Genomic DNA, 15,783 nt, shown 5'->3' with positions numbered 1-15,783 from the left:
AAAACCATTAAAATTGTTGCATGTTGCACTTATATTTTTGTTCAGTAAATCAGCACCAGAGATGAAAATCTGTTTCTCGCATATCTAAAAAATATATTTAATAAATCTGCGATCCCTGCTTGTCACATGAGCTCTGGTTTTGATGACTGACTGACATGCTGTGTATTGGACCTTTTTAATCCTGTAACATTTTAAAGTGCATGCGTGTCTGTGTCCGTCTGTCTGTCTGTCTGTCTGTCTGTCTGTCTGTCTGTCTGTCTGTCTGTCTGTCTGTCTGTCTGTCTGTCTGTCTGTCTGTCTGTCTGTCTGTCTGTCTGTCTGTCTGTCTGTCTGTCTGTCTGTCTGTCTGTCTGTCTGTCTGTCTGTCTGTCTGTCTGTCTGTCTGTCTGTCTGTCTGTCTGTCTGTCTGTCTGTCTGTTTGTTTGTCTTTGGGTGTGTGTGTGTGCCTCACCTTCCCACATTTTGGGAATTATCAGGTTGCCGTGGTAACTGAATGAGTTCTGTAACAACAGCACCAGTATTTGTGACAGTGTTGCGGCCCTAAGGCATAGAGGGGTTGGTGTGTTCCAGAGAACCAAATATTTTAGCATTTTCAGGAAAGAGATGAGACTTCACTTCAGACGCAGCAGAACTTAAAAGCCCCTGTCCACAAATCTGATCTTGATCTCATGCCATCCTCCTTCTCTTGCGTATTATAGTCACGCCTGCTCCCACTCTTCCCCCCTGGCGCTCGAGGGTGCCAGGCTGCCCTGCATCACATACTCCTGCCATAATCAATTACGCACACCTGCATTCCCTCGTCACTTGCATCAGTGATATTGGACTCACCTGGACTAACTCAATCACATGTGTATTACCTCCCCTATATTTGTCAGTTCCCCAGCTCTGTTCCCCGCTGCTGCATTAATTGTAATTTGTCTGTGTTACCCGTGTGCTGACGCTGTTCCTGTCTCGTTCTATGTCCGTTCCCTATTAAATGTTTGACTCCCCGTACTTGCTTCTCCTCTCCAGCGTCATCCCGTGACAATTATTTTCTCATAGCTTTTCTAGACAGATGATAGTATTGCCCTTGATCATACTACAAGAGTAGTATGATCAACACTTGGCCTGACAGTTGGTCTGACCCCGGTAAGCTGCCTCTTGGTCTAACTACTGTATAATAGTCTCCAGTTTGGCTAGAAACGTCGACTTGTCACAATCTCACCTGCAGTCCACCAGGTTTTAAGAGCTTTATCAGGCTCTACTGAGAATGATAATTGCATTAGTCCTTTCATGGTTGGCTACTGATAACATTAATAATGATGCTTATTAAGACCTGGCACCAAGCGATATGGGGGATTTGGCTAAAGCTGCTAGTGTAAGTCTCAGTATTTAACATGGTACATGATTTAACCTCCTGCTCCTTGCTTTAAATGATTAACCACAACTAACCTTTATATTTCAACAGACTAGGAAGGCCTCAGTCATTTAGTATTGGTTGATAAGTAGCTAATGAAATACACAATGGGACATGGTCTGTTGAGTGCCGGAGACTTGGGTTTATTGTAGGTGAAGGGATCCAAGGTTCCGGAGATTTTTGTCTGGGCTGATGTCATTCACCTCAGGCCGCCCTTTATCGTCTAGACTTGTACCATCAGCATTGTACTTTGTTTGTGTGCTTGTGTTCACAGAAGTATGAATGTGTGAGAAAGAGGAGCGCCCGCTTTAATAAACCAAGGCCGTGCTGTGCTTGTCGTAAACTGTGAACGTTTTAGACGAGCTGTTGGAACAGGACATTCAGCAGAGTGACCTTAAACACTGGCAAGACATGACTCACAGAGTACAAAGGCCATGCACATGTGAAACAAATCACATCACATTGAAAGCACCATGTACAGCACAGGTCTGCCTACATCAGGGTTGTTGATGTAATCAGTGTGAACCATAGAGGTACCTACAGCTGAGAGACAACCAAAAGTGTTGTGTTGGAGAGTGTAAGACGTGAGCACTGTGCTGTATCTGAACAGGTACTTAATTTACCTTAGAATGATATCACAGCCTGTTAAACAAACCACTTCGATCAAGGCTTTAATAATACCGCTACACAACCTCCGGTAGTGGGTCCAATGGGCCCTGGAGATCAGCTGAGATCTGGCCGTCTATTGATCACTGTGTGAATGTGGGCTACATGACACCTGTTCTGGAGCTGTACACACTGCCCTCTGCCCCTATTGCCCATGGCCCACATCAATATTAGGTCTTATGACTTTGCCCCTTTGCTGCAGTCATAGATTTAGAATGGAATAGCTGATCTGATAGGTGTTATATATTCAAAACCTTATACATATTGTTATTTTATACACTGTGTTTTGAGTTTCATCACACCTGACCATTAAAACCCATGATACAACATCAGTATAATAGTAAGGTTAGTAAGAGGACACTCCAATCATTGACAGACAATACCAGAGATCAGGGCTGAATTGGTAAACTACATGACCAAAGGTTTGTGGACACCTGCTCGTCGAACATCTCATTCCAAAATCATGGGTATTAATATTGAGTTGGTCCCCCCTTCGCTGCTATAACAGCCTCCACTCTTTTTGGAAGGTGTTCCAACTAGATGTTGGATAATTTCTGCGGGGACTTGCTTCCATTCAGTCACAAGAGCATTAGTGAGGTCGGGCACTGATGTTAGGCGATTAGGCCTTGCTTGCAGTCGGCGTTCCAATTCACCCCAAAGGTGTTCGATGGGGTTGAGGTCAGGGCTCTGTGCAGGCCGGTCAAATTCTTCCACACCGATCTCGACAAACCATTTCTGTATGGACCTTGCTCTGTGCACGGAGGCATTGTCATGATGAAACAGGAAAGGGCCTTCCCCAAACTGTTGCCAGTTGGAAGCACAGAATTGTTCGAAGCACAGAATCGTCTAGAATGTACGCTGTAGCAATAAGAAAATAAATAGAATGGGGTTTGCAAGCTTTATCTTCTGATGGGGTTTTAAGCTTCTGAGTCTAGCGGGTCACATTGAGATTGACTTTCAATTTAAAGGTAGACTCATCGAGATGAAATTTCCATTAGCAGCACCGCAGATATTGGGCGCGTTTGAGTGGTAAGGCTAAAGCTGGTGCATCTGTAACAGCCGAAAGTCAGACAATAATGTATTTTTTTAATAGCAAGGCTCAGATCAACATGGCAGTTTTGCCATTGTTAATAAAAGGTATTCTTTATGATGTCGAAATAAACATGTATCTAACCCCCATATCACGCACTCACAAATTGAAAGCATAATATAATATGATGTATGTACACATTGTACAATCAATCAGTGATTGATTGGTTGACAATAGAGTCGCCCACAATGCAGGCAATGGCTGCAGAATGAAGTCAGTGAGGACGGGACGTTAAACGGGTGTCCTGACTCTCTGTGGTCACTAAAGATCCCATGGCACTTATCGTAAGAGTAGGAGTATTAACCCCGGTGTCCTGGATAAATTCCCAATCTGGCCCTCATAGCATCATGGTCACCTAATCATCCCCAGCTTCCAATTGGTTCATTCATCCCCCCTCCTCTCGCCTGTAACTATTCCCTAGGTCGGTTGCTTTACGCTGCTGTTACTCTGTTTATTATCTATGCATAGTCACATTAACTATACCTACATGTACATATTACCTCAATTAGCCTGACTAACCGATGCACCCGCACCGACTCTGTACCGGTACCACCTGTATATAGCCTCGCTGCTATTTTCACAGTTTTTTAAATTTCTTTACATATCTATTGTTTACCTAATACCTATTTTTTAATTAAAAATTGCGCTGTTGGTTAGGGCTTGTAAGTAAGCATTTCCCTGTAAGGTCTACACCTGTTGTATTCGGCACACTTGACAAATCAACTTTGATTTGATTTGAAATGAGAATGTGTTCTCAATCAACTTACCTGGTAAAATACAAATTAAATAAAAGGAGCAACTGTGGAAACTTGCAGTCAAAACTTGATGACCTTTGATCACATCATTTTGTAAAGTTCATGCAGTCATGTATTCCCAGAGTGCAACACACTTTGAGACTTGACAAAAGTGATCTGCTCGAACACGTCCATTCAGAAGAGCACGATGCAAGACTTTGCTCTCAGACAGAGTGCACGGTTGTGCTTCACGCTGCTACAACATGGTAGCTAGGGGACTAAAACAGTGGAGAAATGTAGCTTTGCGCTTCAATGCTCCTGGTTGTTGCAGACATTTACTCACTACTACTGTTTACTTCGTGCATCTAAGTCATCTCCCTGAGTCTATCTTTAACCCCCTACCAGGAATTCTAATAGCATAATACAAAAATCCATCCCATCAAAATCCATCTGTTTTTTATTATTATTGGATGCGTCTCAATCCACCTCATCCTCTGATGTAGCCCTTCATGGTGAAAGGTAGCAGAGCTACAGGATGCTTGTCAGACCATGAGACATCCTGAAAATCGGTCTTCTCACGGAAACCTATGTAGCGCCAGAACGATTTGGCCAGCAAAATAGTACTAAACTTAAATTAAATAAAAACTAGGAAAGTGGATCTGAAAACTAATTGAAACTAAACAGAATTTCTAATAATAATCTTCAAATGAATATTAAGACACAAAACTATAATAACCTTAAACAATACCTCTATAACAACTATAACACACTGGATCCACTATAAACACACCATCACACTTTATATTATTGTCCTTTTTTGTTTCTCAGTTTCTTCCTCTCTTTCTCATATACACACATTTTTACATCAGTCTTTCTAAAGTTTACATAATTCACACTAAAAAAACACTACATGTACAGCACTGGCCTTACATAACCACAGACTGATTTCACAAACAGGCCAAACAAGAGCTTTGTCATTACTGTACAGCTCAGGCTCTGGCAAATGTAATCTCACCTCTATTCACAAAACACAGGAAGCCCTTCTTATTCATTCACTGAATGTGTAACTAGGGCTGTTATGGTGACCGTATTAAGGTGACGAGTCATGGTGGCAGTCAAATTCGACATGACCGTTTAGTCACAGTAATTAGGATTCTCCAAGCTCTGATGCTGCTGATAGTCATTAGTAGCCTACCAAACTTGCTAACTGCCTGGTACCCTCCACTCTATTGTCGCTCTAATCACTCTGACATCAATGCAAATGTAATCAAAAATCTAATCAAACACTTCATGACAGCCCATGATCTGATGTTGCGCAACATTTCTATAGACTCTGCAATTGCATGAGAAAACAGAGTGGTGGCCTCTATTAAAAAGAGGAGGATCCCATCAGCTTTCTATTGACTAGGCCTACTATATTTATTTCTCAACTTTCCTAATATTAAGCACATTGCTTCACTTTAAAACTATAGCCTACCTGGCTGGCATGAAAATTAACCATGGAAAAGCATCCTCCATTCGCTATTTAAGTGCATAGATGACATGTGTTTTTTTCCGCTGCCCCTGTTTCGAGACAGGTGCATGATAATTGTTCATTTTAAATCAAAACAAATTTCACACAAATAGTATTTAGTATATGTAAAGACAAGATTAAATCAAGAATAGTGTGATTAGCTTGTGAATGATGCCCAGTTTAATGCAAACAGCGCATGCTTTTTTTGCGACTTTTTTGCGACTTTCAAATCAAAGTCGCACACCTCATGTAGCCTAGCTTATAGGCCTATATGTTTTGATAACTTACTTACTTACTTTATTGTCCCCATGGGGAAATTTTGTTGCAGTGTCATGTACACATTTAAAGTGGCGTTAAATACAAAACAAGATTGACAATACAACTTTCAATAACAGTCACGCACCAATAAAAAAAAAATTATAGTAAGAAATAAGAAATTTAAAAAATAAAACATTTAAAACATTTAAAACATTTAAAACAAAGACTAGCCTGCTGGCCTTAAAGGTCAATGGGAACATTTGCCCAAGCTATTTAAGAGGGATATCACACCTGGCACAAATGATTGTCTCGTTCTATTTTTCCTGCTGAGGGGTGCCCTATACCTGCGCCCAGAGGGGAGTAATTCAAAGTCCAGGTACAGGGGGTGACTTGGGTCTAAAATGATTTTGTGAGCCTTACGGAGGGCCCTGACCTTAAAGATCTCATCCAGGCCTGTCTGTTTGACTCCAAGTACCTTACTTGCTGTGGTAATAATCCTTCTCAGCATGTTTCTCTGACTGACAGTGGCATTGCCAAACCAACAAACAATACAAAAAGTTAAAATACTCTCAATAAAGGATTTGTAAAACAGAGTCAATATAGTACAGTCTATATTAAAAGAACCCAACTTTTTTAGAAAGTACAGTCTCTGTTGGCTCTTTTTGTAGATCTGGTCTGTACATTTACTCCACTGAAGCTTACTGTCCAAAAAGACACCCAGATATTTATATTCCTCTACAATTTCTATATTCTGGCCTCTGATAGATGTTGCAGAGGTAGGTGTTGTACGCTTCCTGAAGTCTATGCACATCTCTTTGGTCTTGTTAGTATTGAGGACCAAGTGTGATTCCTCACACCACTCTACAAAGTCATCTAGGACCGGGCCATGATGTTCCTCGTCATCATGCAACAGGCTGATCAAGGCAGTGTCATCAGCGAACTTAACGAGGTGTCTGTCAGTATGGGAACTAGTACAACTATTAGTGTACAAGATGTACAGAAGTGGGGACAAAACACATCCCTGAGGAGAGCCTGTGTTGGTATTGCGTATATCCGACACATGGGGACCTATTTTGACTCGCTGTGAGCGTTGGCTCAGGAAGTCCAACAGCCACAAAACCAGCCCCCCATCTAAGGAAAAGTCCCGAATGAGTCTCTGTGCCAGAATGTAGGGCTGGATTGTGTTGAAGGCAGAAGAAAAGTCAACAAACAGAACCCTGACATGGGATTTGGCACCTTCTAGATGTCTATAGACCATGTTAAGGAGGGTAAGAATGGCATCATCAACTCCTCTGCTGGTCTGATAGGCAAACTGAAATGGGTCGAGGAGCTTCTGGGTGACACTGAGAATATGACTTTTCACAATTTTCTCAAGGCATTTCATAACTAAGGATGTCAAAGCGACAGGGCGATAGTCATTCAGCACAGAGGGATTCGATACTTTAGGAATTGGTATAATTATTGATTTTTTCCACAATACTGGAACGTGTTGCTGGTTGAGTGAGGATTGGAAAATGTCTGTAAAAACACCAGCCAGTTGTTCAGCACAGTGCTTTAACACATGCCCACTTATTTTGTCTGGGCCTGGGCTTTTGTATGTGTTACATCCCCTGAACAACTTTAGAACATCAGACTGTTGAACAACAACTCTCTCAAACATTTGTAATGATGCTTCCATTTGTTTTACCTCCGACACGAAGTTGTCTGATTCAAATCTTGAGAAGAAAACATTCAGTTCATTAGCCATGTTCTGGCCCTCATATCCCCCAAGGTCAGCACTGGTTTTTCCCCTGCCTATATGGGGGGCGCTAGCCATGGATTTAATCCCTTGCCAGGCCACCCTTGCGTTTCCTGAGGAGAGGGTCCTCTCCACCCTTTGCTTGTATGCCTCCTTGTCCACCAGTATCTGTCTTTTTATCTCACGTTGTACATCTCTTAAAGCCTGTCTATCACCCCCAGCATAAACTGCCTTCTTCCTGTCAAGTAGTGATTTTAGATGTTTTGATACCCAAGGCTTGTTGTTAGGGAAGATTTTACAGGTCTTAGTAGGCACAACTGACTCAACACAGAAGTTTACATAGTCTGAAATAACCTCTGTGAGTTCATCCAGATCAGAGCTGCTGTCCTCAAATACCTCCCACATTGTACAGTCAAAACACCCCTGGAGACAAGTGATACTGTTGTCATTCCAGATCTGGACAGTTTTAACTGTGGGTTTCTCCCTCTCCAGGAGGCGACAGTAAGTTGGCCTGAGGTAGACCACATTGTGGTCTGATGTCCCCAGAGGAGGTCTGGTGGTGGCAGAGAACGCCTTTGGTATTGTCCCATAGCACAAATCAAGAGTCCTATTTTTCCTAGTGTGACATTTCACATACTGATGGTATGTGCGCAAGACTTTGCGCAAGGTACAGTTGTTAAAATCCCCTAAAATAAATTTGGGTGCGTCGGGGGAGATGGATTCCAGTTTCTGTGACAGATTATAAATAATCTCTGATGCCTTTGTTATATTAGCTTTTGGTTGAATGTACACAACGGTAACAAACAATTGGGGGAACTCACGGGGCAGATAGTAAGGTCGCAGTGACACAGAAAGCAGTTCAATGTCGGGGGTACAGAGTCGCTCTCTTACCAGGATCGATTTACACCACTGGTCCCTGACAAGCAGGCAGACGCCCCCGCCGTGAAGTTTCCCTGTGACTGTCAGATAGCGGTCCGCTCTGACCAGGGTGAAGCCGGCCGGCTCCACTTCTCTGTCCGGGACTCTGTCATCCAGCCAAGTCTCAGTAATTGCCAGCAAACAGGCCTCCCGATATTCGTGTTGGAAGCGCAGATTCGCTGACAACTCATCCGCTTTCCCCCTCAGTGACTGGGCATTAATCAGCAAGGTGGTGGGTAAGGGAAGTTTGTTCTTAATTTTTTTAAGTCGTTGTCTGATTCCCCCGCGTTTTCCACGTTTGCATTTGGGTTTGTAATCCACTCGCAGACAATCAGGTATTAGATGGGCCATTGGGATATCCATCGCGTTCGTATTTGAGTTGCATTGTAGTAAAAACTCCCTGCTGTATTGGATTCCGCTGCCAGCAGCGTTTTCATTATTTAGTCCGTTCGTAGCGGGTATGTACACGATCAACAAGATCAGTCCAACACCCCACCACTGGAAATCCATGGTTGGCAGAATGTTTGTAAACTAAGTGTACAAATTAAAAACATAAAATAACGCCACTAAGTGTACAAATTAAAAACATAAGATAACGCCACACCAAACGTCACACACACTGCAGGTCGCAACAGAGCCGCGCCCCTGATAAGGTTTGTATCACAACTAAAGTAGCCAAATAACTTCTTAAAATGAAGCACATTAATCCTTTTTACAACGGGTGTAGAGCCTAACTGGCATACATAAGCAGTGCGGGAGTTTCAAGTTTGCGGAAGATAATTTTCACCATAAAAATGCACCTTTATAATAAAAGCATTACATGCATAATCACATTTGTGGTCACTTTTGAGAATGGTGTTTTCCTGCTAATGGAACATACATGCTTATAGACTACTGCCGTGCGTGCATTGCTGCGCTTATAATATGAAGAAATAGCCTAAATAGTTTAGCAACATTTTAGCTAAATGTTCTCATCTGTTGCATCAGACTCATTGCTTAAAACAGTTTTTTGATGCTAGTGGTTCTATTCATTTGGGATCCATCGCATCCCACAACTGTCCCAGACTATGTTTGGAATATTTATCGCACAGAATAGGAGTAGATCAACTTTTGTACTATGGGGGATAATAGATTGACATAGGCTAGTGCTTTTGCTGTTCGTTAGGCCTCCTCATCTTGTTGGATAATGAAAAGTAAATGTGGACAGTTCTTCCAATATCTTCAATATGCACCTCGGAATTGGAAAAGGATGCGCGCAGTTGCATCACCATTGTGTCTGTCTTCACTTGTAGCCTGTGAGAAAGACCCGATCACGTGACTGAGAGCCATGTGAGTGAGAGGTGCTTCCACATGCAGCCAAGAGAAGGGAATTATAATTATTATATTCAAAGGCACAACTGGCCGCAAAAGGCATGGATTTTTTTAGGGGGAATTATGGCCACACAAAGGGAATGCAGCCGGGAAATTAGAGGCATTATCAAGTGCTTGTCAAATTGTGAATGAGAGACTGATGAAGTGTGTACAGCCTGCTCAGAAAAACAAAGCAAAGCTCAACCTTTTTCAAATCATCATTAGAGTCGCATCATGCAGCCTTCGAATGTATTAAAAATCTAAACATATAGGCCAGCATTTGTATCACAACTAAAGTTACATAAATAACTTTACATTTAGCATAAAGGAGTACCTGTTTCTTTGTTAACTGCTCAACACAGAATAGCTGCATCGTTTGGAGAAAATATCCTTTCTATTTTATTCAGCTATGTTCAATTGTATTCATACTATGAAATAAAACAAAATAATGCCATGTAATTCTAAGCAAATCTTGAATGCTAAATGAAAAAGTGTAGCCCACAGCCATATGGCAGAGTATGCTATTCTGTTCTTCTGAAATAGACTACTTTTTCTTCATATCATGTTTCTTTAGACCTGTCTAAAATAAATAATGGTTTATTGTGATGGTGTAGGTTGTATTAAAATGTAGATGTAAAATGTTCCAAAGGTCTGTATCAGTGGCTTGTAGGCAATGCGTGGAAGCCAGGAGATGCTAAATGTGTTTATGCTAACTAACGGTCAATTACCTTGAGACCGGCAATTATTTGCTTGACAATCACCGGCTGACAAAATTTCATGACCGCCACAGCCCTACACTCCTACGTTTAACCTCCATATCTAATTAGATAAATGGCAATCAAGGGCAGCTATGCTGATTGGGGCTTTAATAAACATATTCAATGCCAAAAAAGGTATAAAATGTCTTAATACAAAGTGAATGATAGGACAGGGCTCAAAATCATCAGATGAGTATAATATTACAAATATGTTACAAATATATTACAAACATGTTATTTAAAGTCACTATCTGTGACTTTAAATAACACAGAAAGGACAAGAGGGGTTGGGGAGCTGTCTTTTACAGCTCTGCATGAATAGTCTTGAATAATCTGGATTAAACCTTTGGACTGGACAGCAGTACTGAAGCACTGTGCTTACTGCAGTTGGGTTATGGCGTTCCTCCATCTGTAACACCACAGCCTGTCAATCAATGGTAGAGAGATACTGGGTTTGATTCTCATTAGGTTTAACCTGAGCCATAATTCTACAGATCAGAACACAGGCCCTGAGCCCCGAGCCTTTCTGAGAAATGAAGAAGAAATGGCTCTACAGTAATTGTAGATAAAAAGATGTGGTGTTATACTGTGCTGGACAATTGAGCTAAAGGGTCATTAAAAAATATGATAGTTTTACATAGCTCTATATGATGTGTATAGATGCGGTACACAATGTGTATAGATTATAATTAACCATTTAATGGTCATGAACATTCAAAATCATGTTTTTCATGGAATTGGATGATATTTGAAGGAAACCAGAACAAAGTATGATGACCAAAATATAGAAAATGACTGTTGCTTCAACACTGGTAAAGTTTGATCATAAAGTTACTGGTCCCCTCCCACATGTCAAATCAAATCAACTTGTATTTGTAACATGCGCCGAATACAACAGTGAAATGCTTACTTACAAGCCCTTAACCGAAAATGCAGTTTTAAGAAAATAGAGTTAAGAAAATATTTACTAAATAAACTAAAGTAACACAATAAAATAACAATAAGGAGGCTATATACAGGGGGTACCGGTACAGAATCACTGTGCGGGGGTACAGGTTAGTCGAGGTAATCTGTACATGTAGGTAGGGGTAAAGTGACTATGCATAGATAATAAACAGCAAGTAGCAGCAGTATAAAAACAAAGCGGGCAGGGGGGAGGCTTGGCCCAATGATGTACTGGGCTGTACGCACTACCTTCTGTAGCGCCTTATGTTGCCGAGCAGTTGCCATACCAGGCGGTGATGCAACTAGGCAGGATGCTCTCGATGGTGCAGCCGTATAACCTTTTGAGGATCTGGGGTCCCATGCCAAATCGTTTCAGTCTCCTGAGGGGGAAAAGGCGTTGTCGTGCCCTCTTCACAACTTTCTTGGTGTGTTTGGACCATGATAGTTTGTTGGTGATGTGGACATCAAGGAACTTTAAACTCTCAACCCGCTCCACTAAAGTCCCTTGTCGTGGCAATTTCCTGTATTACCAAATGAGGAGAGTTACAAACCACACACCAGTCAGAGTTATACTTAAACTTCATCTTTAATAATATGAGCTTTACAATAGCCCTTTGACTCTCAGATCAATTCAGTGTCTATAATGAATTCCGAGAGTCCCTACAGAAGAATGCAAAGATCTTTTATAGCCAAGATACACCCCTCTCAACTTACATGACGAACCACAGATCTTAGGAACAGTTCACAAAGAAAGACTTTTACTTGAGAGAGGAGTATCCCATAGCCAGATAGCATTTGCTATAAATTATCGTTCAGTTTGGTCTCTAAGATGAGGTTCTAATCTCGTTCCTCGTACTTCATAGTACAAAAACATTACCTCATCCAAGGCATAACTCAATTGTCAACTCTAGATACTCCCGTCTCAAGTAAACCCCCTCTTGACCCCACTCCTGGACAAGCTCACTGAGGGGAGTGACTTGCGCACAGACATTGTGGAGCCAAGTAATTGGTTCCCCCTTAATCACGCCATCCCTTCACATGGTTTAACAGATACATTCACATATGAAGACAATGTTCCATCCTGTCCTCTTCCTTTTCTGATATTCTGCATAGCACCAGGGACATGTGAAAGACAAGCCTGACCTCTCCCCTCTCTGGGCCCCAAGTGACTGAGCCCCAGCTTAGAAAAAAGTGCAACTGCCAACACTATAGTCCAAAAGGATACATTCTAATGACAAGTATCTCACATAAGCATATTATGTAAATATAACATCTTATTTATCTATGTTACCCAACTAGTTCTGATTCATCCGCCACACCCTCCTTTTCTTGTAGTCCACAATCATCATCATCTTGTTCATGTTGAGGGAGATGTTGTTGTCCTGGCACCACACTGCCAGGTCTCTGACCTCCTCTCTATAGTCTCATTGTTGTCTGTGATCAGGCCTACCACCGTTGTGTCGTTAGCAAACTTAATGATGGTGCTGGTGTCGTGCTTGGCCACACAGTCGTGGCTGAACAGGGAGTAGAGGAGGGGACTAAGCACGCACCCTTGAGGGGCCCCCATGTTGAGGATTAGCGTGGCAGATGAGTTGTTGCCTACCCTTACCACCTGGGGGCGGCCCGTCAGGAAGTCCAGGATCTATTTGCAGAGGGAGGTGTTAAGTCCCAGGGTCCTTAGCTCAGTGATGAGCTTTGTGGGCACTATGGTGTTGAACACTGAGCTGTAGTCAATGAACAGCATTCTCACATAGGTGTTCCTTTTGTCCAGGTGGGAAAGGGCAGTGTGGAGTGCTAGCGTCGGTTCGTGGTGGTAAATAGATGGCTACGAGAAATATAGATGAAAACTTGGTAGATAGTGTGGTCTACAGGTTATCATGAGGTACTCTACCTCAGGCAAGCAATACTTCGAAACTACCTTAATATTAGACATCGCGCACCAGCTGTTATTGACAAAATAGACTTACACACCCACCCTCATCTTACCAGGCGTAGCTGTTCTGTCCTGCCGGTGCATGGAAAACTGTATATTGTCCGTTGTCATTCAACCACGACTTGGTGAAACATAGTCTCGAGTGGAGCGTATCCAGTTTATTCGGGGATTTGGGCCTTGTATGGGAGCAACATTATATCCTTTGCGTCCGTCTCATTAAGCAATGAACTGGAATCAGTAGTACTATATGTGGGTGTTATTTATAGACATATTGTCCAGTCAGGCAGAGTAGAGAAGTCCAACATGACTGACAGAGTAGAAAGTCCCTCTCACCACCATTCTGCTACTGTATAAACAATACAGCAATGGAGAACTCTCACTCTACTATCTTAATGTCTTCAGTTTGCCTTCACTCATCCACTCACTCACAATCATTAAAGGTCCTGAACAGTCATGAGTGGGCGGGGAGCTTATATTCATGAGCTCGCCTTGACTGACAGCTCTTTGAAACAGCTATGTCAAGCAACTTGGATGCAGTGAGCAATGTTGCAGTAAAATCCTCTCAATCAAATTTGGTCATACACAAAGCAACTCAAACCATGTTGAAATTGCATCAATGACATCACTCTTTTTATACATCTCCCATTTGGCATGTCTATTGTGATGCAGTTGACAACTGTGTCTGAGTTTTGAATGACCCTTTTCTTCCATGCTGGCTGAAGACCAAGCTAGCCAGTAACTAGCTAACACGAGACACAGATTAAAGGGGAAACATACTGTATAACTATCTTTGCCATAGATGGGGTAAACGTTTAATTATTCTGTATTTGCTGACACCCTACAGTAAAATGTTGGCACCAGTAGAGTGTGTTGGTTACAAGGCGATACTTATTTAAATTAGGTAAGAGAATATCATGTTACCATTGGTGAATTAAAATTGGAGATAAGGTGTTGTCACCTTGTCCCCTTAATAATCAATCCAAGTAGTGTTTGACTCCATCAATGGCGCCGGAGGGGATGGCTGCCGTTTTATAGGCTCCTAACCAATTGTGCTATTTTGTGTGTTTTTTCGCATTGTTTATAACTTATTTTGTACATAATGTCGATGCTACCGCCTCTTATGACCGAAAATAGCTTCTGGATATCAGAACAGCGAATACTCACTTCGAACTGGACAACGTTCTTTCTTTAAGGGTACCTCCTGTCTGCGTCATGGCCTACTACAGGTCAGAGAACAGCAGCTCAGCTACTTGTGTGTAAGTGAAAGAGTGTTTGAGGGTGGATATTTAATCAAGAATTTTCCTTCAAGTTACACAACACTTGAGATTGTGAGTGGCAATGAGCACTCTGTTTCTGAAACCTAATTGGGACCAGCATTTAACAAACAATAGCACTGTCCCCTATAACCAGTAGTAATTCAATGTGGATAATCATGTTCATCTGCTTTCTAAATATAACCATGATTTGGCAAAGACTATTACCAAGGGGAACATCCCTAATTTATTACTGTTATATACAAAGAACAGCAGTGATAGGATGGTTTTATACAAGACACAACACTGATTACATTTAGTTATAGACTCTCTGATCGGCCAGAACAGGATGAAAACACAGACAACCGCCCATCCCTTTCCATCCCCTGTGACTATGACGTGATATCAACCTAGCTTAGTCCAATCCCCACCTTTCTGACAAATATTGTCCCTCCTATCTCGCTCCCAATAACTTCAAACAAACCCACAGAGTTAAACACACACTGCAGTCAGTCAGAAGAACAATGTTTTTCATTAGTAGTAATGGTAGCGGGAAAGAGAAAGGGACAGACAGAAAGTAGGGGGAGGGATTGTTGATCAATAAGATGTTTACATGATCCCAGGGGCATGAGGTCAGCTTGTCAGGGACACAATGTTCCTCTGTCTGACTGACCATTGCTGCTGAGGATTATGGGACAGATTAAGCCCACTGAAGTGAATCACTCTGGCCTTGACCTCTGTGGTATGATTGGCAACTGGGCCGACGGTGGTCTGACTGACAGACAGCTGATCATATATGGGACACATCTCATCTCTGCGGGTCACCAGGAAGATCATGGGGGCTGTTTACTTGACGTAGACTAAATATACAAAATTTGTGGAATCGGCTATTTCAGCAACACCCGTTGCTGACAGGTGTATAAAATTGAGCACACAGCAATCTCCATAGACAAACATTGACAGTAGAATGGCCTTACTGAAGAGCTCCGTGACTTTAAACGTGGCACCTACATAGGATGTCACCTTTCCAACAAGTCAGTTCGTCAAATGTCTGCCCTGCTAGAGCTGCCCCGATTAACTGTAAGTGCTGTCATTGTGAAGTGGAAACGTCTAGGAGCAACAATGGCTCAGCCGCGAAGTGGTAGGGCACACAAGCTCAAAGAATGGGACCGCCGAGTGCTGAAGCGCATAAAAACCATCTGTCCTCGGTTGCAACACTCACTACCGAGTT

General features: G+C 42.1%; 1 protein-coding gene across 1 annotated transcript in view; it reads left to right on the top strand.

The window, feature by feature from the left end:
* The first annotated feature begins 8,377 nt into the window (after nt 1-8,377).
* LOC120065211 (protein transport protein Sec61 subunit alpha-like) overlaps nt 8,378-15,783 on the top strand; it is a 28,458-nt gene continuing 21,052 nt past the window's right edge. Inside the window, exon 1 of the mRNA XM_039016010.1 lies at nt 8,378-8,549. The gene's annotated coding sequence lies outside the window, so the exon portion shown is untranslated. The remainder of the gene's footprint in view (nt 8,550-15,783) is intronic.

Source organism: Salvelinus namaycush, chromosome 20 (assembly GCF_016432855.1).
Source record: "Salvelinus namaycush isolate Seneca chromosome 20, SaNama_1.0, whole genome shotgun sequence".
Taxonomy (NCBI): Eukaryota; Metazoa; Chordata; class Actinopteri; order Salmoniformes; family Salmonidae; genus Salvelinus; species Salvelinus namaycush.
The sequence above is the reverse complement of the archived record's forward strand: the minus strand, read 5'-3'. Positions and strand labels throughout refer to the sequence as shown.